The sequence below is a fragment of the Hemicordylus capensis genome, chromosome 10 (assembly GCF_027244095.1).
Source record: "Hemicordylus capensis ecotype Gifberg chromosome 10, rHemCap1.1.pri, whole genome shotgun sequence".
NCBI classification, from domain to species: domain Eukaryota; kingdom Metazoa; phylum Chordata; class Lepidosauria; order Squamata; family Cordylidae; genus Hemicordylus; species Hemicordylus capensis.
Genome location: NC_069666.1, coordinates 25,129,177 through 25,142,046, shown reverse-complemented (window position 1 = coordinate 25,142,046; position 12,870 = coordinate 25,129,177). Strand labels below are relative to the sequence as shown.

General features: G+C 47.8%; 1 protein-coding gene across 4 annotated transcripts in view; it reads left to right on the top strand.

Annotated features, from left to right (window-relative positions):
- The first annotated feature begins 568 nt into the window (after positions 1 to 568).
- Positions 569 to 12,870, top strand: part of THSD4 (thrombospondin type 1 domain containing 4) — a 435,377-nt gene continuing 423,075 nt past the window's right edge. For 3 of the 4 annotated variants that reach the window (XM_053271990.1, XM_053271988.1, XM_053271986.1), the window contains exon 1: positions 3,947 to 4,093. The gene's annotated coding sequence lies outside the window, so the exon portion shown is untranslated. Of the gene's footprint in view, positions 685 to 3,946; positions 4,094 to 12,870 lie in introns of those variants that run through there. The other variant, XM_053271987.1, reaches the window with a different exon arrangement.

Sequence of the window (12,870 nt, the reverse complement as noted above, 5' to 3'; positions counted from 1 at the left end):
GCCAGATCCACCGCAATGCTTTCCATTTGCCTACAGCTAATATAATATAACAGATCTGCTCTTAAAACTCTGCTGCTGCTGCTGCTGCTGCTGATGATGATGTAGATGTATATATTGCTTTTCAACGGAAAAGTTCTCCAAGTGGTCTACATAAAACAAGAATAGGAAGATTCTGTCAGTCAGTAAGATCAAACTAGGTCAATGAATGGATGTGCATAAACATCTACCCTAATTTTCTGAAGGGAGGAGAGGCATCCCGCTCTGCCCACTCCCAAAGGAATGGCTCTCCGAGGGTATAACTGTGCTGGCATAAAACATGTTTTCCTTGTAATAAACACGTTGTGCAAGGTGATAATGATGAGTGAGCTACTTATCTGTGCCAGCAATTGAAAGAGGCCCAAAGATTCTGCTAAGCTGGGATTCATGGAGAAGAGCATAGCGTTAGCCTGGAGGAGTTTGAGAACTCTACGAGTCTGGTCCCTCAGGGGTTAAATGAGGGCCTTGACTACTTTGTAAAGGAATGAAGAGATAACAATCATGTCCTGATTCCCATTGCAATTAGAGGAAACCCAGAGCTGCTGCTTTGAGTAATCAGATGAAAACAAGTGGGAACCTTCAGCAAAGAACTTGGTAGTAGCACTTTCCCCCCTATGAATCTTGCTGAGAAAGTATTCTAGGAGAAAGGTACAAGATACTAGTAGGCAGAATGGGTGGTCAGAGAAGTGGAATTCTCTCTGTGTTCTTTAAAAAAACAACAAACATCATTTGGTTAACTTTAGCAAGGTGTATGCTAAATTTTAATTTTGAACACAGGGTTGTTTTAATAGATGCAAATACACATACAGAAATGTTTATCTCAACAGTTGTATTGATTAAGGTTACAAACAGAACTATTCAAAGTTACTTTGAAGGTGGGAAGATTGATGTACTCAAATCTCTCTCTATATTGTATGGTAGTGGGGTCAAATAATGCATAATTGCTATTCCAGAAATGTGTGTTAGCATGACACATGCCCTTTGTGTTACTCCTGCAAGTATAATGATGTTTGGATAGGTTTTTAATATATCAAGGTTTATTCTAACGTGCAAGTGGGCACACTTTATGTGATGCTGGGGGAAAAGCATGCAGTGGAAATGGCATTTTCATGCAGTTGCATCTGTGGGGTTTAATAAGGAAGTGGGTGGTTCTTTTGTTAAAGAAAGAAATAGATGAGGGGAAAATAAATACAAACAGAAATTAAAGATGAATACTGTTTCCTTTCCATCTTCAAAACCTTATGCTGAAATAATACTGAAGCCTTCCCTTGTGCAGTAGGGGGGAAAAATGCTTAGAACAAACCTTGGAATCCCATATTTACCCGAACTGAAGATGACTCTGAATTTAAGAAGATCCCTTTAAAAGTTAGAGGTTTAATACAGGTCATACCTGCGTTTACTTGAAAGGAACAAGACTCTGGATGAAGATGACCTCCTGGTTTTTAATATTAAAAAGCAATTAGGAGTGGGGGCTAGTCTTGGATTCAGGTAAATACGATTCATTGAGAGCTTTGATCATGATCCCTTCAGGACTCTGCTTGTTTTTGGAACGTTGCATAAGATGATCGTTATTTAATACACAGCTGCCTCTGAGGAACATTTCAGCTCCAAAATGCATTGGGTATTTTGTGGAGCAGTTCAGTCGCAATTCTTTTCCTTGGTATCTTGGGGTTGCATGCTTTCTCTCTCTCTCTCTCTGGTTCCTTGGAGCTCATTTCGGGCTTTCTTCTGATGATCCCATCTGTCTTTAAAAAACGGTTTGGCTAAGGGGCAATTCCAAAGCTTTCCCACATTGCTGTGGTATATCCCCTTCTTAGCCAAGCCATTGTGGAAAAGGTGGATTTTGCAAAGGGATCTGAAAGAACCAGGACAGGTGGGGTCATGCAGGCATCCTGGAAGCCAGTTTGAGGAGGAAAGGGCAGCCAGGGAGGAGGGCTGGTTTGTTTGTTTATTAAATTTGTTTACTGCCCCATCCAAAAGGCTCTGGGTGGTACACAACAACAAAAACCATGAATCGGTCATTTCAAAACAAATTTAAAGACAATTTAAAACCACTAAACATTTAAAAGCAGTTTGAAAAACCTAGAAGGCCAGACCAAATAAATAGGTTTTAAGGGCTCTCTTGAAGACCCACTATGAACCCAAGCTATGGATTTCTGCCAGGAGTGCATTCCACAGCCCAGGAGCAGCTCCAGAGAAGGCCTGGTTCCGAGTTGCCACCAGACATGCCGGTGGTAACTGGAGACGGACCTCCTCAGATGCCTTCACCGTGCAGTGGGGATCCTGCAGATGAAGGCGCTCTCTAAGGCAACCTGGACCGAAGCCATCCAGCGCTTTAAAAGTGATAACCAGTACTTTGTATTTTGCGCGGAAACAGATTGTGAGGGAGAAACTTGAAAGTAAGAACAGGGAGATGGCACTAAATCCCGGACCAGATAGGAAGCCAGTGGAGGGCATTACGTGGCGTGCTTCTCATAACGAAAAATGTGTCAAGCCAGGAATAGCATGGCAATGCTGGCAGACAAACTGAATGCAGTGGGATCACGAGGGCAGGGGGGGTGGATGGGGGGAGAAGGAAGCTTGAAACTTGGGGTCTAAAACCACATCAAGATGATGCATTGGGCCCTCCAGGAATGGGATTCCATACCTGAGGCATTATCTCCTGAGAGAGACCTGCTTTGATATGTTTGGGGCTTCCTTAGTGGTGTGCATGGTTCGAAGGTGGGGGGGGGATATCTTTAAGGATGGGGGAAGGTGTTCTTACCCTTCCTGCCACATTTCCTCCACCGGCGCTGTCTTTTAAAATGGTCTGGCAGGGTGCCAGCGTACCTCCTTGCTGCCCTAGTGCCTCCTCGGACTGGAAGTGGATGCACGTGTGCACACATCATGCGTGCACATGAGATGCACATGCACCGGGCACTTCCAGCCACTTCTGGTCCGAGGAGGCACCAGGGCAGCAAGGAGGTACGCTGCCAACCCACTGGACTATTTTAAAAGACAGCACCAGTGGGGGGGGGGACGTGGTGGGAGGGGTAAGAGCACCCTCCCCTGTTCTTAAAGATATCCCTCCCCACCTTTGGACCAGCCAAACCACTGGATGTTTGAACCGATTCAGAGGCCTGTAAAAGGGCCGCCACACCGGTTCATGCAGATCCCTAGTTTTCCTTTCCTGTAAGAAGGGAGGAGAGCTGGTCTTGTGGTAGCAAGCATGAATTGTCCCTTTTGCTAAGTAGCATCTGTCTTGGTTTGCATTTGAATGGGAGATGACATGTCTGGGCTCTGTAAGATATTCCGCTTGTGGTGGGGACACTCTGGGGAAAGCACCTACCTGCTTGTGTGCAGAAGGTTCCAAGTTCCCTCCCTGGCAGCATCTCCAAGAGAGGGCTGAGAGAGATTCCTGCCTGCAACCTTGGAGAAGCCGCTGCCAGTCTGTGCAGACATTACTGAGCGAGATGGACCAAAGGTCTGACTCAGTACATGGCAGCTTCCTATGTTCCTATGAGAGCTGCTGCCAGTCAGCATAGAGCAGGGTGTCCCTCTTGCAGATTCTGGGCTACGACTCCCATAATCCCTGGCTATTGGCCACTGCGGCTGGGGATTATGGGAGTCATCGTCCAAAAACAGGTGGGGTGGGGGGCTAAGCTGAGCAGATGGACCTGGTGTGAATTGTGCGTTCACTGGCTCTGGGGTGTGTGTGTGTGTGGGGGGGTGGTTTGCATAGAGTAGACGGTGAGCGCGGAAGGTGCTGTTCCCCGCCAGGGCCACCAGGTGGCAGTTGGAGCAGGACGGTGGCGGCGCTTTTCTCCCTGCCTGCCGTTGACAGCCTGCTGCTGCTGCTGCTGCTGCTTCGCCCAGTAAGCGGGAGGCTCGAGAGCAAGCGAGAGCGCGCGCCTGCCTGCCCGCCCGCCCGGGAGAGGAGCGTCCTTTTGGGAAGCGCGCAAGGGAAGGAGCCCGCCCGGGGGACCCTGCACCTTGGCTTGGGACGTACCTCCGGCGCGCATCCCATGTGGCTGGTTCTGCAGCAGCCTCGGCGTGGAGATCCCGGCCAGCTGGCCAGGTAGGGCTCGCTGCGCGGGGCGGTCGCCGACTTGCGCCTTCTCTCCTCCTCACCTGGCAGGGACGGGAGGCGCGTTTCGGGGGCGGGGGGTGGCCTCTCTGGTGCTGGGGGCCAGGGCGGGCGCCGCCCAACCTTTGTGGCTGGATCCAGCCAGGAGAGGTGTGAACGGAACGCCACCACTTCGGTTCGGCTTAAAGGCTTTGCGGATGGCAAGTGCGCGCCGGCGCACTTTTCCAAACAGCGGCATATGTGCATGCTTGCCTGAGGAGTGTGTGATTGTGATGTGTGTGTGTGTGAGCCAGAGTTAGGCACTCCTGTCTTGGGTGTCCTCCTATGGACTTGAGGGTCCCGTGCTTCACTTTCCCAGTGAAATCAAGGGGACTCGCGGGCGTCAGGAGCAGGCATGAATGGGACCCCTTTGCTAAGCAGGGTCCACCCTGGTTTGCATTTGAATGGAAGGCTACATGTGGGCACTCGCTGTAAGCGATTCCCCTTCGGTGGTGGAGCTGCTCTGGGAAAGAGCACCTGCAGGCTTGCATGTAGAAGGTTCCAAGTTCCTTCCCTGGCAACTCCAAGATCGGGCTGAGAGCGATTCCCACCTGCAACCTTGGAGAAGCCACTGCCAGTCTGGGTAGACAACACTGAGATAGATGGGCCAAGGGTCTGACTCGTTAGAAGGCAGCTAGCTTCCTCTGTTCCTATCCCGACATTCTCTTTGCTCAGAAGTTCCATTACATTCAATGGGACTTGCCTGCTACTTGATGTGCTTACAACTGCACATTCTAAGAGTAATTGTAATTGTAAGCGTCGTGTAGTGGTTAGAGTGCTGGACTAGGGAGAGGGAGACCCGAGTTCCAATTCCCATTCAGCCATGAGACTTGCTGGGTGACTCTGGGCCAGTCACTTCTCTCTCAGCCTAACCTACTTCACAGGGTTGTTGTGAGGAGAAACTCAAGTATGTAGTACAGTGCTCTGGGCTCCTTGGGGGAAGAGAGGGATATAAAATGTAAAATTAAAACATTCTGAAGTGCCTGGTTTGGGCTGGATTGTGCTTGGTGTTTTCAAATTGTGTATAGGACACGTGTTGGGGGGTTCTAGATAATAAACCCTTGGGGCAGATCAAACATCTTCTACTTCTCGCCTGGTTTCAAGACTTTCTGGTCTGTGTAGACATTGCTTTGGTTACTCTTATGCATGTCCCCCGCCCCCACCTGCCCCTTTCTGCAAGTGATCACTTCTAAACCACTTCCATTTTTGCCCCTGGCAGAAGAAGTGTTGCCTTTGGAGCAAGAGACGAATGTGTACTTAAACAAGGATCAGAGGAGCGTGTCTTCTCTTGGCTTTGCTCCATCATCAACTTTGGATGGTCTCTCCTGAGAGGGGGAGATAGTGGGGAAACTGGTTCCAGGCGGCATGCAAGGATCATGTCTGCTTTTAAAGAACATGCAGAATTAATGACTCTAGTTTCCCCCACTGTGGCAAGAGACGTGTTGGGCCAAGGGGGCATTCTAGGAAATGCATGGGATGTGTTGGAAAGAAGACCTAGGGATGGATTCTGATGGAGTGTTTCTTCCTCCAAGGGCGATGCATGAGGGAAGGCATATGAAAAATTTTGCCCTGGAATGGAACTCCGGGAAGATTGTGCAAGGAAAAGTCCCAAGCCAGAGACGTGATTCTCCCACGGGAATATATAAATATTCCCTGTGTGTGCGCACAGAAATTTGAAAGCTACAGTGAGGAGACAGGCAAACTATAGCGACTAGTTCACAATAGCACTGAGTTACTTGTAAACAGTCTTACTGAAATTAATAGCACAAGTAAACTTGTCACATTAATTTCCATGGGGGGGTCCTCATTTTGAAGCCCTCTAGACTAAGGAGGAGGGGTACACTGAGCTTCAGCCTGCAGCCCGCCACTCAGGAGCTGAGGAAGAGGGTTTTTCTCCTCCTCACCGTCCTTCTGTAGTGGACACATCAGCAAGGATGCGTCTGCTTCAAGCTGGCGATCCTTAGCTGGGGAGAAATTGCCCAGTTGCAGTGTGGGGAGGCAGGAGGGCTCTGAATACCCCCTGAGAGGCCTTTAAGTACCCCTAGGGCTACTAGCTTGACTACTGCAATGCGCTCTACGTGGGGCTGCCTTTGTACGTAGTCCGGAAACTTCAGTTAGTTCAGAATGCAGCAGCCAGATTGGTCTCTGAGGCAACCCGGAGAGACCATATTTTTCCTGTTTTGAAACAGTTACACTGGCTGCTGATATGTTTCAGGATAAAATACAAAGTGCTGGTGATTACCTTTAAAGCCCTGAACGGCTTAAGTCCGAGTTACCTTAAAGAGTGCCTTCTTCTACATGATCCCCACTGCACATTAAGGTCATCTGAGGAGGTCCATATCTAGTTACCACCAGTTCGTCTGGTGGTGACTCAGAGATGGGCCTTCTCTGTAGCTGCTCCTGGGCTGTGGAATGCGCTCCCAGCAGAAATCCGCAATCTGAATTCTGTATTGACCTTCAGGAGAGCCTGGCCTGGCCTTCCAGGGTTTTTAATTAGTTTTAATTGTTTTTAATGCTGTAACCTGGTTTGCAGGGTCTTAATTGTTCTGATTGTTTAATTGTTTTTATGATGTTTTAATTGTTCATTGATGTTTTATATTTATATTGCTGGGTTAATGGTTATTGGTTTTAATGGTTTCTGTTTTAATTGTAAACCGCCCTGAGCCATTTTGGAAGGGTGGTATAAAAATTGAATTATTATTATTATTATTATTATTATTATTATTATTATTAATTAATTAAAAAAAATAGTAGCCCCTGTTGGGAACCTCTGCTGTAGAGTATAGTCACTAAGGATGTTCCTTTTAACATCCTTCAGTGCCTGGTGGCTCTTAGGATGTGTCACTCTAGGGGCTAGAAAGAAACAGTTTGGCAACTGGGATACGAGACGTAAAGGGGGTGAAGGGTCACCTCAGGCCAACGTGGTTTAGTGGTTAGGGATTCACCTTGCAGACTCCCTGCGGAGGGAGCGGAACCTTTGGTTGGTTTTAACAAGACATCTCCCAAATGCAAAAAATAGGGAGACTGCTGTACCAGGGCCAGGTACCTGACAAGGAGAGCTGTCTCAAGTAAATAAGCAGTGGCGGATTAACGGAGAGGCAGAGGAGGCATTTGCCTACGGCAACAAAATCGGAGGAGCAGCAAATTTTGCCACCCCTCTCTGTGGGCAGGGGCGGCTGCAGCAAGGGTGGAGTGGGCGAGGAGAAAGCCCCCCCCTTTACCTTATATTAAAAAAGGCAAACCTTTTTTGTTTAAGGTAGAAGGGCAGCAAAAGCCTTTTTGCCTATGGGTGGCAAAAAGCTTAATCTGCCCCTGTAAATAAGGTGGGGACAGGGGCGCAGCCAGGGGAGAAGGGCCCAGGTTCAAGCACTGAACATGCACCCCCACACACACACACAGGGTACCTGGGGTAGCCTCTCCACTCACCCGCACCGCCTCGCCACGGCTCCTGCCGCCTGACTCTCGGGAGCCAGGGCTCCCAGGCCCGTCCTCCTTCCACTGGGGCCGGAAGCCCCCTGGGAATGAGGGCACACATGTGCCCTATGTCTTCATCATGTGTGCTCTCCTTCTCGGCGAGCTGCCAGCCCTGATGGCAGGAGGAGCCAGGCCGAGTGGGTGCCAGGGCTCATGGCTGTTGGCGGAGAGAGGAGCACCAGCCAATCTGAATGAGCAGCTGGCAGCAGAAGTGGCTGGCTGGGGAGAGAGGGGAGGCGAGTGAGGCGGCTTCCAGATGCTGGTTGGCTTGTGTTCCTTGAACCGTTTCAGTGACCGTACAGTTCTGGGCACCATATCTTGAGAAGGACATTGTAGAACTAGGAAAGGTGCAGAAGAGGGCAACCCAGATGATCAGGGGCCTGGAGCACCTTCTTTAGGAGGGAAAGCTACAGCATCTGGGGCTATTTAGTTGGGAAAAGAGACTATGGGGAGACATGATCGAGGTCTATAAAATTATGCATGGAGTCGAGATAGCAGGCAGAAATTTTTTCCTCCCCCTCTCACTTCACTAGAGCCAGGGGTCATCCCATGAAACTGAAGGCTGGGAAATTTAGGACCGACAAGGGGAAGGACTTTTTCTTAATTAATCTGTGGAGTTCTCTGCCATGGGATGTGTTGATGGCCACCAGCTTGGATGGCTTTAAGAAGGGCTTAGACATATTCATGGAGGACAGATCTCTCCGTGGCTACTATTCTGGTGGCTATAGGGCCCCTCTAGCCTCAAAGGCAAGATGCCGCTGAATACCAGCTGCAGGGGAGGAACAGTAGGAGAGAGCGCATGCCCTCACCTCATGCCTGTGGGCTGTTCGTATGTTCTCAGCTGAAACACTGGCTCTTAAAACGGAGAGCCAGGCTAGTGGAGAGCACATGTTTCAAGCAATCAATCTTTATTATAGTAGGGTTATAGTAGGGTTATAGTATTATTATATTATATTATATTATATTATATTATATTATATTTATATTATAGATCAGCATAAAATATAAGGGGTGATTACATGTGGTAAAGGTGCATATAGATAATAGAAATTAAAGTACATAAAAATACACAAGAAGCAAAAGGACACAAAAAATCTAAAAAGGAATAAAAGTCATATAAAAGCACTAATGGTATAAAATGACATAAAGATGGGCATTAAAAAAAGGAATGTAAGAAGGTCCCAGGTTCAATTCCTACCATCTCTACTCAAAGGTATCTTAATAGAAGGGCTAAGAAAGGCCTTCAAGGACCTTGATCTCATCAGAGTAGCTAACATTGGGCTAATGAAACCCAAGAGAGAGTTTTATACAGAATTGTGGCCCAGATGTTTGGGCCACTGGTTTTCTGAAAAGCAGGAAATCCCATTGCTTGCTGAACCCCCTATAGGTATGAAACCAGCATCCTGTTGAATAGTTAAACACATACAGAAAATTCTTTAGTTACTGACATTTGGAAACATCTGAAAAGGCTTAGTTTATCTATAAGTGGTCTGAACCACCAAATATGAATTTGGATTCTCCAGTTATAAGTGTCTGTTTAAAAATCTATTTCTGTTAGTCTAATCTCTGCCTTAAATCTGAATGTAAACTCATGTAACTTCCCCTCCCACAAATGAGCCAAATCCAGTGTGGTGCTGAGAAGGGTCAATCAACTGGGATTTTGGAAGGAGACGCTTAGATTTGTTGCACTAATTACTGCTTCAGCTTATCGCAGGTATGCTAATAACCTTGGCCTTGTGCATAGTTTCGGATCACCCATGCTAGAAAATTCATATCCAGCCAGCCTGGATCTGGTTCCTGACACAACAGAGCTCCGTCTGAGAACCTATTTGGGGCAGGAGTTTTGTTGATAAACATGATCTGAACAGTTGCAGCTTGGTGGTTTTGAATAACCGGAGGCAAGGGAAAAAATCCTGCAAAGAACTTATCATGCCATTTACAAGATTTGACATCTGATGGATTGTGTTTGAATCATAGGTCTGTGACTGACCGACTGCAGTTGTGTTCTGTGTAGCAGCTGTAAGCCAGACGTGCTGCTTAAAGACATAGAAAAAGTGAGATTGTCTGGAGGCTTGACAGACAGGGCTTCTACCCCGAATCTCCTTTGGGAGAGAGTGTGTGCATTCATACACCTGCCAAACTTACCCCGAAGTCCCTTCGAGATCCTTGGACACACTCCACACACAAACCGGGCTTTGTCTTGTGAATCCTAGCTTCTCTCAAGGTATTTCCAGGTTTTTACAATGCTGGTTTTAAGCTACTTTTTCTGAAAATGCCACGGCAAATAGGGAGAGGCACTGATGTAGAATCATTAGCAAGATAAGAAGGATATGCTCTTTATAAATGCAGATGTAGCTCTTTAGTACTCTCTCCTCTCCCTCCATTGGCTACTTGGAAAACATGAAAGAAAACTTGTGAACTTGCATCAAAACAAAACCCGAGAGCAGAGGGGAGGGGCTACCTCCCTCAATGATTTGATGTGGCTTCGCTCAACATTGACCTCGCAGCATGAAGCCATGTGCGTATCACTCCCAGGAAGAGCTTTCTGCTCTCAAGCCCATAACTGGAGCCATCGCATCTCTCTTTGAACCAAACCATCAATGCTGCAGGCTCAGACAGGGGTGGAATCCCAGTACCTTTCCCTCTCCAGGTCTCAGCAGGGACACAAGGCGCTTTGCTTTCTACATGGAAATACTGTGCTGCTTTTGCTATTCCAACAGTTCGCTACTTTGGAGTACGATTGATTTTATTACCATTCTCCCTGTCTTAGGAACATCTACTGAGTCAGACCCCTGGTCCATCTTGCTCAGTAATGTCTACACTGACTGGCAGCAGCTCTCCAGGCAGGGGTCTTACTCAGCGCTACCTGGAGACGCTGCCAGGGATTGAACCTGGGACTGTCAGCTTGCAAGACCTATGGTTGACTAGTGTCAGGGCATCCTAAAATGAATGACAGGAAATGCCCACTGAAATGTACTGGACAAAGGGTGATGGATTAATTAAGTGCCATCAAATCAGTGTCAACTCTTAGCGACCACAGAGAGAGATTCTCTCCAGGATGATCTGACTTCAACTTGGCCTTTAAGGCCTCTCAGTGGGGCATTCATTGCTGTTGTAATCGAGTCCATCCACCTTGCTGCTGGTCATCCTTCAGCTTTCCCCAGCATGATGGACTTCTCAAGGGAGCTGGGTCTTCGCATAATGTGTCCAAAGTATGATAGTTTGAGCCTGGTCATTTGTGCCTCGAGTGAGAATTCTGGATTGATTTCTTCTATGATCCATTTGTTTTTCTGGTTGTCCATGGTCTCCTCAAAAGTCTTCTCCAGCACCAAAGTTCAAAAGTGTCAATATGTTTTCTATCTTGCTTCTTCAAAGTCCAGCTTTCGCATCCATAGAGTGTTACAGGGAAAACCATTGTCCGAACGATTCTAACCTTTGTAGGTGTAGACACGTCACGGCATCTCTATATCCTTTCTGAAATATCATTTCAGAGGGTATACCTTTGGAAATGGGCTATGGCCATTTGGAAATCCCATGCATTCCGTGGCCACATGGAAGGATGCCAGCACATTTTAGTGGGCATTCCATGCCATTCCTTTTAGGACATTCCCTAGAATCTACATGATCCTGGACTTCTTGTAACAGAACCCCCCAAACTGATTATATCTAAGTGGGGATATGGCCATTGGGATTGGCATGGCTATGGGGCGTGACTTTCATGGTGGGCGTGGCCATGGGGGCTGTCATGGAGAGCACCTGCACTTCTGAATTTGCAAATGAGTCAGGCAAACAATCACTGCAAAACAGAGCAGTGAGCAGGTCCTTACCTGCTCTCTGCCATGCTATGCAGCTTCCTGATGTGATAGCACTCTCCCCCCGCCCCAAACCTGTATGCAGGCGCCATGCACAAATTCTTTTGGGGAGCACCATCACCACAGAAAGCTGCATGGTGCAGCAGAGATCAAGTAAGGAACTGCTCTCCTTATTTTTAAAGTTCCCACTCCACCCCACCCCCGGTGGTGCCAAACTGGTTCGGACCTTGCCCGAACCAATTCGGCCCCAAACTGGTGCACATACCTCGGTTCATGCATCATCCCTAGCTGGTGATCCCATGAGCTGCAACCTTGATCAATCAGCGGGGTGGGGCTTCCTTCCTTCTTTCCCCCTCATGAGCAGCCCTCGCAGTTATAATTCATAATGTCTGAGGTTGGCGATACCAGGAGTTCTCAGCGTTGGTTCCCCAGATGTTTTTGGATTTCAACTCCCATAATCCCCAGCCCCAGTGGCCTTTGTTTGGGGATTATGGGAAGTGAAGTCCAATAACATCTGGGGACCCAACGCTGAGAATCCCTGGGCTATACAGATCTATGTGTTCCCTCCAGGTGGGGTTGTGGATTCTGTTCTGAGCCCTCTAGCCCAGGGGTAGACAATCTTGGCTTCCTAGCTGTTGCTGGACTACAACTTCCATCACCCCCTGCCACAATTTATTTTGCCTGCAGATGATGGGTGCTGTCATTCAGTAACAGCTGGAGAGCCAAGGTCGTCTACCCCAGCTCTAATCCATTGCTCAAGCTATGTGGAAAAAGTAAACACTCCCTTCCGCAGCGGCACTTTCTTGATTTGGTCCCTGTGAGAGATGCGATCGGAGAGCGTCCAGCATCTCCCCTGACTTGGCCCAGAGATGGTGGGATTTGAACTTGCAACCCCATGGGTACATTTCTGGATCAAAAGTACTAGGCCGAACTAACTGAGAATACATTCCGGGCATAGTTGGATGACAGGTTCTCCCCGCCCTTGCACTGAAGAAGAGCTTGGAAGAGCATCAAGCGCAAAGTTGCCTTTTGTGTGGTACATTGCAGTGAAGTATCAAATGATTGTCTCCTTAAAAGTGACACACCCAGACTCTCAACCATGCCAGCAAATGTGCTCGCAGTTAAGAGCCGACTTCTATTGTGTATGCATGACCAGATGTTACAAAGGTCATATAAATGTTCTTTTAAAAGAAACATTCTTATTGCTGTGTCATTGCCTGCATTGACGTGGTTGATCTGATGCTGCTTTAGCTACACTGTGAACCATTTGCTGCAGGAGGGGCTGGTGGTTGATGAACCGGACTGTTTGTTGTTATGAATTTAAAAGAGAGAGTATGAATTGGAGGATGCAGTGGGATGGGAAAGAATCCTCTCAGAGTAAAGGATGCAGGTATGCTCGGATTTGGTCCTTGGTTCTGAGAGCTATGGTTGGAATTTCATGGC